The 12,740-nt window shown below is 38.8% G+C and overlaps 1 protein-coding gene across 3 annotated transcripts in view; it reads right to left on the minus strand.

Annotated features, from left to right (window-relative positions):
• The window catches only part of LOC139948707 (ly6/PLAUR domain-containing protein 6-like), a 68,834-nt gene that overhangs the window by 41,528 nt on the left and 14,566 nt on the right, over window positions 1-12,740 (minus strand). For 2 of the 3 annotated variants that reach the window (XM_071946968.1, XM_071946970.1), the window contains exon 2: window positions 6,745-7,207. The gene's annotated coding sequence lies outside the window, so the exon portion shown is untranslated. Of the gene's footprint in view, window positions 1-6,744; window positions 7,247-12,740 lie in introns of all 3 variants that reach the window. The other variant, XM_071946969.1, reaches the window with a different exon arrangement.

A 12,740-nucleotide genomic window follows, 5' to 3' on the forward strand; every position in this document is an offset into this window, starting at 1 on the left:
AAGTCTTAATGTACACAGTATTGACTGATTCATAGTCAGACTCAAGATGTACTCTTACCAGAGAAGAAAAACTACAAAACGTGTCTAATGGCCAAGCATAAAATGGAAGATGAAGGATGCCAGACAGAGATGCTCTGGGTTCATTCTGCTGACTAGGGATACAGGGGGTTCTGAACAGCAAGAGGTTAAGGGGTCACGGGATTGGGGAGTTAAAGGTGGGGGAAGACCACACAGCATTCAAGGAAGTGTATACTCTTTATTTGAACTATTCTTGTGGATTTTATTGTGTAAATAGAACCATGTTGATTTATATACCTGAAGCCAGCTTGGTTCTCTCATGGAGCAATATAAACTGGTTCTATCCTGGTCTGGTTTCAGCCTCCTTTGACAATGTAAATAATCAGAGTGGAAACCATACAAGGTGTATATCACACAGAGCAAGGAGGTAGAGCAAGTGTAATATGAGATGGGTTAACCTACATACCAGAACTAACAACCTTTGTAATCAATTCCAGAGTGGGACCCCAGTTTCTTGAGTCACTGTAAATTTCTTCTCCTTTTTTTGAGATGTGGGGGAGCGGAGAGAGGTACAGTGGATGCAGTGGCATGAAACTTGTACATCCCGCAAGAGACAGTATAACAACAAATTATATTAAAAGAACTTGGCAATGGACGTCAGAAATTCAGTGAGGTGTTTAGGTGTTTAACAAAAAAGTCTTGCTAAAGTAGTTGACAAATTTGTTAATTTCACATAATACCCTATTGTTCACTTTACACCGTACAAACTTATGTAGTAACTCAATTACCCAAACTGTCTGTTTCTTTGTGTTAAACAAAATGGTCTTGCTGAAATAGTTGACAAACTTGTTAATTTCGCAAACATTTCCGTTCACTGAAATTTATCCCAAACAATTACAACCTAGTAACTTAATTAACTGCCTTGTGCAAACATCCCCCAATGACACCCAGGCTCCGGGTGTACAGTTTAGCAAGAAACTCACACCACAGGGAGAGGATGCTGTGTCAAGGAACCTAATCCAGCAAGCCTAGTGTGTGGATTGGTATGTCATCAGAGGAGGGGGGGGGGGGGGGGGGGTAGGGTTGATGGAGTGGAAATAGGCCAGGTAGAATTTAACTATCAGCGCTTTGAAACAAGATCCCATCTTGGACTTTACAGATTCATCGAGTTGTGGAGTGATGTGGTCTAAATGTTAACAGACTATTGCCATACTAAATAGCAAAGTTAAACAGTAAATAAAAAACTGCATAATATATGTTTGCCCGGACAAAAAACAAAAACTTATCTATTGAAACATTTGCACTGTTCTTGTATTCATTTAAAATGTAGGCCGACAGTTTTACTTACTAAAATTAAAAGCAGGGAACCTTATAACTGGTATGGTACAGTGGTACAGTAAACTCTTGTTATACCAAGATCGCTGGGACTGACCTTATTAAAGGATCTGGGTACTTTTTGTAGACAAAAAAAACACAATGTCCACAGATTTACATTTTACCTACACAGTTTGAAGATAATGATGGTAGAACGCATACCTTAAAATATTAGTTGCTGAGGTGCTGTAGTTTTTGAGAAATGAGTAAAACAATGTCATGAAAATAATTTTCGTCTCAGTGATCATGAGACGAAAATTATTTTAGCATGTAAAAACTTGCACATTGCTCTGCACACACTTTTGGGAATGAATTGATGACCTACATCTGCAAAGGAACTCCACTTTTGTCAAAATCTCACACCAAATTATCCTCAAGTTAACACCGTCACACAATTAAATAAAAGAAGTGATGAAAGTAAATGAAAAGTTTCCAATAAAGTCCAGATTGGAACAAAATACCACAAAGCATAACAGACACAGGAATGCAATCCACCAAAAAGAATCAAAAGCCTGAAAGTCAAAAGTAAAATGCGTGGAAATAAACGCTGTCACATTCTAAAATGACACATCTTTTATGCCATTCTTAATGAATGGTTGCCCTCAGGGATTCAATGTTCACATAAACGAGTAGCAATCAACCACACCTCTAAAACCGCATTCGCTTTAATCTATCTTCGTTGCTGTAAAATACGGCGACAGTTCCTCGTCCAACATTTGAATTAACTGTGTTTCTCTGAAACAACACCAAATAAAAAGTTCACATCCACCACATTCCACATTAATAAAAACCACAACGCATTCTTCCAGGAAAAAAAAACTTTCTAAGCATGGGAGAAAACGAGGGTCCTGAACACCTACAGAGTGCGTATATAATCTTGTCAGATCAATTAATTACTTCATAACCACCTTGCCGTTGGGTAAACTAGGGGTGCACCCTTCAGACTCTGGGTAACCTTGACAAGTACAGGCTCAAACCTTCGGGGTAAAATCGCTATCAATATTGAAAGTGAGAACGGCACGCTCAATATCCTAATCCTATGAATATCCCAGTTTAAACTTAAAGGCACTGTAAACATTTGGTAATTACTCAAAATAATTATTAGCATAAAACCTTACTTGGTATCGAGTAATGGAGAGCTGTTGATATAGTATACAACATTGTGAGAAACGACTCCCTCTGAAGTAACGTAGTTTTTGAGTAAGAGTTATTTCTCACTAAAATAATAAAAGACTTCTGGCCAGAAGCCTTTTATTCTTATCTGAAAGCACATTATTTTGTACAACAAGGTTTTTTTTCTTTCATCATTTTCTTGCAACTTCAATGATCAATTGAGTCCAAATTATTTTGACAATAACCAAACGTGTTCAGCGCCTTTAAAATGCTGACTGTTTACTGAGAGAGAGACTCGCCTGGTTGTGAAGAATTTAAATCGGGGTCGAAGGAAAGTGGAACACCGGTAGATATTATCATCATTTCCCCCATCATTTTGGGGGAGGTTTAAGCTGGGAAATTCACAAAAGCTGCAGTACTCCTTAAAACTTTCTCATGAACATTAGGCCCTTAATAATATTATAAAGTGATTTTTTCTCATGAAATCGGGCTTTCTTCCAAAAATAATAAAATAAATGAAATTCCAGCCCTGCAGCCTAAGAATTGAAAGACTCAGGCACCAGTAGTAAATTTGCAATACAAATAAGAAATCTAATCTACATCTCTCTGCTTATACCGTATATATTGAGACATGGGTGCCCACCTCTTTTTTTAAAGATATTACAAACCTGAGAGTGAGAATGTGTAACTTTTTTACTGATCTCACATCAAGACTTGCTTGACAATATTTACAACGATGCTTTCAAACCATGCTCAAACAAAGATTTGTCACTCCATGTTCCCATTCAGGAGCCAACCTTTCTGTCCCCAAACAGCACAGAATGCTTGCTTCTTGTAAACCCCCTACCAGTATAGTAACTCAATTTAATCTTTGTTTGCTTAACATGAGATCAACCTCTCAGTCTGGGGTCTTTATGTGACCATGGGAAGCAACCTAAAACACCTGTTTGCCTAATTGAACATAGGTACACCCGCCCTCCCCCCCCCCCCAAAAAAAAAGAACAAACAAATGAAGAAAGTTTCATATGCTTGATGAAAGTTATTGTAACAGTCAACAATAATATGTTAATTTTGTTTTAAAGGAGCAAGTTTCAACACAAACACTAGACACACATTTGTTTAGATGAGTTATCACCATCAACATTAAGCTTAATCAACATCAATTCAGTTTCAAGTCTCCAACTAGGACCCAATTCCATCTGTAAACAAAAAAACTTTCTAAGCACAGAAAATTCTTGGTCAGCAACAATATGCAAACAGCCAAAATACCAGACAATTACCGTTGCTGTGACTGGTACCCCACTCATTTCATTCTAAGCAAAGGAATTTACTAATACTAAGCATATTTTTCTGCTAAACAGCTTTATGAAATTGGGCACAGCCAACAGATTCAGTACCAGCCTGTGGTATTCCTTTAGTTAAGTCTGTCCAATCATTGCAAATGGGGGCAACCCCTTAGATAGCAGAAAGGGGGATTTCGTAGGTGGGTTGGCTCAAGCAAATACCAAAACAGACAGAGACGGGAATCGCCTACGAGGCAAGATGCCAATTGGTGAGAAGATGGAGGTTCTTGCCAGTTTAAACATTACCCTCCATATGGCAGAGGGAGCTGGATTATGAATTGCATAGTTAGGCCTACCAAAGAGAACTCTCTAAGATTTAAACACAGCCTCTTCATGGATTAGAAAAACTTGACATAAAGAAATATTCAGTTAGATCTACCTCCATGGTTAGATAAACATTTAGGACTCTTCCAATAGGAACTCTCTTCAATTCTTCAAAGGACTGTAGGGCAGGGGAATTATTTTGTCCAGTTAAATTTAAACTGAACTCATTTTGTGCACACTGAATGGCAATATTAAGAAGCATAGCATGGTTTTTAAGTAGTAACTGACAATTTGTGTAGCATTTTGCTTTGCTAAATTACAAACAGGGAAAATCATCTGCTGTTAGGGTCATCATATATTTTGGACACTGTATTTCAGCCCTGCAAATCATGGATGAACCATGGAGGTAGAAGTAACCTCCATGGATGAACAATGTTGAAATCCCCTACAATACCCCGACATTATCACCCAGCAAGCAATATAGCAAGGTCACTGGCTAATGGAGGGATTAACTGCACAAATACGTATGCAAAGAGTCTGGGTCGTTCCATAAAAACACTTTACTTAATTATGCACTATGCGCGGTCAAAGGTCATGGATGGCTGGCTGTGACAAAATCAAAATCAAATAACACATCAGATTTTGTCAAATCCTTGACACTTTCCTTTGAAGTTCTCTTACAACTGACCGCAAAAAAAGTAAGGGGGAAAATGATAACTTCCCAAACACTCCCACTAGATTAAAAACTTAATCTTCAGTCACAAAAGTCCGAGACTGCCTGCCGGCAGGCAGTTATCACATGAGGTGTTCTGCCAATGGCCCGTGAAGGCAACATTTGTAATAAAACTCAGGGGCGTTATCTGCTGTCTCCAGCAAGCGCCCATCGCCACTTTGATATTAATCTTCGATTTTAATAGAAGCCGCTCTTTCAATTCTCTGGAGTTTCCGTCCGCGGCAAAAAAAGAGAAAACTCACAATGGATAAATTCATTGATCCATGACAAAAGTATATTAAAAGTCATAAATCTCTCAACCCTGAAGCAGTGTTGTATTGAGTTGATTTTTTCAGTGCACTCGTACACATCTGTACCTGTACGGTGAAGTTTGACAAGTGCAAAAATGGCAACCGATGAATCAACGATTTCCCTTGAACAACAACTCTACACATGGCACCGATTTTACAACACTGGGCAGGCCATCAACAGGTTTTGCAAGAAAACCCCACAAGTGCTTCCAAAAAAGTTACGAGCCCTTATATACATGTAGTATTAGTAAATATAGTCAGTAAAGTATAAGAGCAGGCCTTGAGTTTCATCTTTGAGAGGGCAAGGCCATTTTCATTTTGCAAGTTGCATCGCACTTCCTTTGGAAAATCTATGAGACAATCTACAAGAGAAACTTTTGAAGGGTCACCAAGGCCATGACCAAGGCAACAGAGTAAGCCTACCTTTGTGTAGTTCACGGCCTGTAGTAAGTGGAGTCAAGCCTGCTACTAACTGAGCATATTTACATTTTTTAACAAATTTCCTGCCATTTTGTTCATAATAACCAAATCTTGTTGAGCACTACTTTGTGCTTGACTTAAAGCAGCTCAATGAAATCAGGCAAAACTTGAATCTTTTATCAATACTTCTTACTCCACATCTCGTGTTCCTATAGAAGTCTCCTTTTACTCATCAAGAGTAACATTGCCCACCTTAAAGAATAAAATTCCAGTCGTACCAAAGTGAGATTTAGAATTAAAGCCTTTTGCATCTCCCAGAATTTTGGTACTTACTAAATCAGCTTTTCCATGATGAGCACACAATTACTAGTTTTTGTTTAACCCTTACACCGATGTATGTAAGCACTGTATACTCCAAAGATTAAGACCCAAATTAATATTCTTTATCCCAGTTGGAAATATCTCATTGAAATGAGTGTACTTTTAAACCATTGTAGCATGCAAGTCTATATAAACCTGTTAACAAGGATGCTTGCTATGTGAACCAGAAACATCCACTCTAAGTGTTTTGGGTTCTTTTAAGTTTTATGAGCGAGCGCTACTAAACCTTGTACATGGTATCTATGGATTAATGTCTCATCCGAAGGACACAGCAATTATGGTAATTGCTCATCCAGTATGATCCTTCCAAGAATACCAGCAAGGAAGAAGAATCATTTGATTATCCAAGGTCAAGAATAACCTAACTGCAGACAAATAATTAAATAAAGATCAACAAATCAAACTTCTAATTTAGAAGTCTCGCTGGGAGTAGAGCAAAATAACAATAACATAATGACAACTTCACAAACTCGGTATCCACAAAAATCTCATGACAGTTGCTCCAATAATAAAGCTCCTCTGTGGATGTCTTCCGGGGACCGATTTTGCATCGCAAATTATTTTGACTGAAAAATTTTGCACACAATGAATGCAAACATTGGGTAGCAAATGATGATTTTTGAGAAGCAACTGAGACATTTTGCTGAGAGTTTTGCTCTGCTATACAAGGGAAATCGTTCACCGTTTTCCCAATGGTGCAAAAGGTAAAAAGTGGTTGCTGCATGAAAACAGCAGCAATTGAACAGTATTTCAAAAACTCAACGCAAATAAGGTGAACAGAGAACTGCTTAGAGTATAAAGTACTTACCAATTAAAATCAGTATGAAGTATACCAGTCAATTGTAGAAGATCCCAACAGTAATGTCACATCAACGTATAAGGTTCCAAATCTACAGTTGTTTCCCAATCAGTGACTATCAACACTATCCCAACGATGAACGGCCAACAAAACAAACGTTGATCCTACTGCAGTTTATAAATACACATATCCCTTCAGATTCGTGTTTAGTGTCAAAGATGTACACGTTTTCAACTGCTCTATTGTGCAAGTTAAATTATCCCAGTATCTGTAGTAATTCCAGGGCCATTAGACAGGACTGTCCTCGGCAGAATGTTCGCTCAGATGCTCCCAGAGTCAACTGAAGTATTGACGAGGGGTTGATACTTCAGCAGTGAGTCAGGTGGGTCTAGTTTAGCCGAGGCTGGCTTATTGTTGTTCCTCTCGTATTGTGCGTCAGGCGGCTCTGTGTTGACTTGTCACACAAGTAAAGCTGAAAAGAAGAGAGGATTGTCGAATGGGTGAATCCATTCTGCAGTAGGGGGGATCAGAAATTGAAAAATGATGGGTAGCAGATTGAATGGGTTGTCATTTTATTTTCAGAAGTTTTTACATAATATTGATTAAACAAAGAAGGGTAAACTGTCTAATATTTTAGTTAAATAGTATTTGATTATTGAACATCCCTGATGATAAATGGAATTTCCCAGAGACAATAACTCACAGGTGTATTGCATGGAGACAGGTAGACTGGAAATAATAAAGAAAAGGGCACCTTATAAAACTTCACATGTATTTATAAATGGCCAACAGTAATGTTATGTGGATGAAGTACATTGTGCGGGTTTCTCTTCACTGCTGTTTCCAAGTATGGAAACTTTTTACACATTTTGATTGTGGTCAACATCAAGTCAGGGCTTGAATTTAGGTGAGTGGGGGGATCCATAAGACTGCAGGGCTTCTTGCTCAACATCGTTACGGATTTGTTCACCAGATTCTAATTGCGTTGAACAAGCACCAAGAGAAGACCTACTATCTCATTTGTCTTGGTGCCTGTAATGTCTCCTGACGATGACTAGAGCAAGCTAGTCGAAATGTTGAGACCAATTCAGAACTGATTCCGCGGCAGTACAGTTAATTACGATCCTATAAGCTAAAGTAGTATTCCAGTCTATTTCCTATTACATCCACCCTGGTAATAGTTAAAAAGCAGGAAAAGTCTTTTCAGAACTGAGAAGCCTCCCGAACCTCCGATTATCTACTCCGTGGCAGTAGAATAAAGCAAGACAGTTCTCTAAGAACAAACTCTACCTGGCAAATAGATACACACATGGTGTTATTGCAAACCAAATAAATATACATTGATACCTCACCATGCAATGCCTCAAATCCTATATGCCTGTAATGTTAATAACTGTTATAGTCAATTGAAAAACACAAGACCACTAGGCTTGTCCAGTCTTGATTTTATTGGTCCAATGCTAAATGTTCTTGCCTCCGGCCTACAATCCAGTGTTAATTTAAAGCCCTTCAAGTGCAGAAAGATCAACTGGACTAGAACTTTATCCAAGACTGGGAGTGGGAGCTTCTGAGGAGGTGTGGAGAAACGCAAGACGTAACCACAAAATGCGTCCAACCTTCATCACTTCTTGGAACAAGCAATGTTAAAACCATAACTACCTGGGTTTAACCTAACCTTTTCAGTGACTAGCCAGCTGGCCCCGTTAGTTTTCTTTTGCTGGAAGCACCCTATGCAAAATTAAAATGGCCATGCCCTCTCAAAGATGGAATACCAGGCCTGCCAAGGTTTGGTGCCGTTCCAATCAGAGTACACATTGTTCAATTCCTCCCCCACCCCAACACCACCACCCTCGAAGCTCAATCACAAAAAAAAAATAAAATAAAAAATTTCATTCAGAGGTTTGAATCCTCGTCAAATATTTACTTTTCTCACCTCCATTAAAACCCGGTTGTTGGCATTTGAACAATGACTGATAAACAAACCACAGTTTAATAAGCTCAAACCAACATTTTACCAGATGGAGACAAACAAGAACATCTTCAAAGCAGTGACTCACCTTAAAGTTCCCCCAAAAAGAAAAAGAAAGTTCTCTAATTTACAATTATTAAAAGAAATGTTGACAAGTTTAGTACTAGAATTCCTTTCCCTGTTGGCATTTTGGGAACTATGTATACACTGTACAGGCACAGAGAGAGAGAATCACAGAGCAAGAGTCCTTTCTCTATGGTACAAGACAGCACAAATCTGAGCAGCTCACAGTCACACAAAGAATGTGCAACAGTGGCCCCCCTTATAGTTTTAATCCCTAGGTGTTTATCCACATTCCAAAACCAAAGCTACATCTCTAGGTAGACTCCTGGTAGAAAAGCAATCCTAGAGGGAACAAATAGAGAGAATGCACCCACTTCAACCTCAACCCTTTCCCTGCCCCTCCAAAACGGGATTCCACCCAATTATAACTAATTATGGCTCCAGACACTAGATATCAGCTAATAAAAAAAGAAGGCAATTTATTATACTTTTCTTCCAGCACTTCACTGGGGACCATTTGAACAGCCAGGAGGAATGTAGCTGTTTGGCTGTTTTCATGGAGACGTTGAAAACGCAGAAAGCCAATCCCTGGTGTATATGAGTGCTAATTGGATGTGGGGATAGCCTATTAAGGCACAATGGGTAGATGGGAGGACTTTGTGGGGCAAGACGAGGGAAAAATAGAACGCCTCAAGGAGGAGGGTTTAAGAGGGACAATGAAGATGCCTGGCAGGACTCCTTCAGACAGCGACCTTGGAGGATTGTCCCCTCCTGGCAGGACTTCTTCAAATCGCAACCTTGGAGGATTGTCCACCCGTCTCATGTGGTCTAACAGCTCCAACTGGTCCCTCAGAAGTCGCAGACTCTGTCTCTTCTTAAAGGTACAGGTGCGAGATTGATTTATGGAGGAGTTAATTAATTCTTCTTTTGTTGAGAGGCATGTTGGCTGGCAAGGGGACACGCCTTTCAAACACACTATTCCAAAACTTCAATTTTCAGCTAAAAAGTTGACGACATCGTAACGGGTTTATAATACATTCAAAGGGTAATTGGTACTGGGTGTCATCCCTTTAGCAATGCTTTCATAGCTTGAAATGACCTCAGGAGAAGTTCGAACAAAAAGTCACAGCAGGACTAAACAACTTAAAAGATGACAGCCTCAACTTACTGTGAGCAAAGATTTTTTTATAGACTTCTTATTTAATATTCATTCAGTTTGATAAGTAGTTCACTAGCGTCCACTTCATGAGGTGTCCTCGGGAAATCAAAGGGGAGACAAAGTCGGCCCTGGATAGGTGTGAAAAGGGACAATAGGAGCAATTTGGCCATAATGATGATTGGGCCTGAGGTGACCTGTCACACAAAGGTGCTGCCTTGCAATATATTTATCGCATTGATGGACATTTTCGCGCAGTTCAGAGGAATGTTTTTGTGGCGTTTTAAATCCTCCAATTCAAGATTGGGGCTTTAGATTTCCACTAAAATAACAACAAACAAATGTAACAATAGTTGAAATTAAGATAACACTCTCGATTCGGACATTTCAAATGGGGGTAAAATAAAAAGTTTTTACCAATCCTTCGGGGGAAATTTTAGCTTTTCATAGCCAACAGGGTAGGCACTAACGTACCTACCGGTTAGAATATTTAAAAGTAACAACAAACTATTTAACAATAGTTGAAATTAACATAACAATCTCAGTTTGGACATTTAAAATTGGGGTAAAATAAAACAAAATCCAATCTTCACAAGGCAATTTTAACTTTTCATCGCCTAAAGAGTTACCACTTACGTATCTACCGATTAAAATATTTGAAAGCCAAACTGTCATAATTTTTTTCACTACAACTATTATTATTATTTTTCTTTGGGGGGGGGGGCTGTCAAGACTCAAGATTAAATGAGGAAATGATTGAATGGTGTCCAAAGACAACTTACTATCAAAAGATTGCAGCACTATGAAGCAATAAAAGAGCTTCAAACCTGACCGCAAATTCCCCCCAAGGAAATCTCCAATTATTCTTAGCATCCAAGTCCAGAGGGTCACTTAGCAATATTGAATAATCATTTTTCTTAGGTCTTTAATTCTTGAATGGCCGATGGTTTTCTATCGGGGCGAGAGTGGACAAAGCCGTTATACTTAGCGCTCTGTTCACTGACCTCTCATGTTATGAACATGGCCCGGGGGAACCTCAGGTGCGAGACCAAGGGACCGAGGGAGTTGTCCTTTCAGTTGACCAGCCATTTCGGTAACAAAGTCTTACTCAAGTTTAAGATCACAGGGGAGAGAAGTTGACACAAAGTAGAACGGTTCGTGTAGAGTCGGTGGTAAACAGTAGTAAAATTTGGTTTCATTGAAGAGTTCTTTGAAGAGGTTTTTTCCCACAGATGTGTGTGTTCAAAATGCTGTGTACAGTAAAATTTACTACACCGCATTTTTAAAATGATTTACAAGTTAATTGTTCGACATTTACTGTAAATGTAGAACAATTTACTTTTAAATCATTCGCAGTATAAACAAGAGGGTACATTCATGTACCATGCCTGCTTTAAATAAAATAAAATGTTACTTACATTTGTCTTGTTCTCTGAAGAATTAGACCAAACAAACATTGACCAAAATAAGCTCAGTGTTCTCCCTTAAAGGCAGTGGACACTATTGGTAATTGTCAAAGACCAGTCTTCTCACTGGGTGTATCTCAACATATGCATAAAATAACAAACCTGTGAAAATTTGAGCTCAATCGGTCATCGAAGTTGCGAGATAATAATGAAAGAAAAAACACCATGGTTGGTCACACGGGTTGTGTGCTTTCAGATGCTTGATTTCGAGACCTCAAGTTCTAAATCTGAGGTCTCGAAATCAAATTCATGGAAAATTATCTCTTTCTCAAAAACTACTCCACTTCGGAGGGAGCCGTTACAATGTTTTATACCACCAACCTCTCCCCATTACTCACCACCAAGAAAGGTTTTATGTCAATAATTATTTTGAGTAATTACCAATAATGTTCACTGCCTTTTATAGTGGTCCGCTGGCCAACTACCAGTTAAAATACTAGAGGACCAGTGAAAAATCTCTCCCTAGGGTCCAGCTGGCTAGTTCAGATTATAAAAGCATTTTTATTTAACTGTGGCTATGATCAATGTGCAAACCATTGGTAGTCTAGCTCAGTATTCTCCCTTAACAGTGGTTCAAATGCTAGTTAAAACACTCAAGGACCAGTCAAAATTGTTTCCAAAAGGTCCCGCTGGCTAGTTCAGTTTTGAAAAGAAGTTTTGTTTAAAATATGAAATATGGACGAGTAGAAAAAAACTGACATACTAGTGAAATGACAAGCTAACAGTCACTGAAAACGTAAAAGGGCAAACCCGGCGGTGTACACTTAAGTGAGCCACTCTTATCAAAGCCTGTAATTTCCCCAGCAATTGAAGAAAAAACGTCCAAACTTTTAAAATTTATATTCAACAAAAGTTACCAGCGCCTCTGGACATGAGCGTGTACACACACAAGTCGAGAAAAAAGGCCTTATGTATGAACAATGTACATAAAACATACTGGACAATAAAAAAATCAACAAAAAGTCTCCTTGATTCTTTGACAGGGAATTCAATCTGTCAATGGGTATTTTCCGAACCATCAATCGTTCTTTTTTTTGGGTTCGACAATCGACAATGAACTACAAGTCTGTTAATTACGGACCTCGCACTATAGTTAATCCATTTAGAGCTTTTCTACTTTGGGTTGGGGGTTACTGACCCCTTGTCACGCTCAGTCACTGGAGAGAAATGCTGTATGCAATGAGTGAAAAACTCAGGAGAGTTGACATGTTTCCCTTCGTCTGTCTTCCGAACATGCATTAAGTGCTTTTGGTTTGAAGAAAAAAACTTGTAATAGAATTAGCATTCTTGTGTATGAAATGCTTTCCACAACCTCCGGTGTGATTGGATAATAACAGTAAAATTTTACATT

Source organism: Asterias amurensis, chromosome 16 (genome assembly GCF_032118995.1).
Source record: "Asterias amurensis chromosome 16, ASM3211899v1".
NCBI classification, from domain to species: Eukaryota; Metazoa; Echinodermata; class Asteroidea; order Forcipulatida; family Asteriidae; genus Asterias; species Asterias amurensis.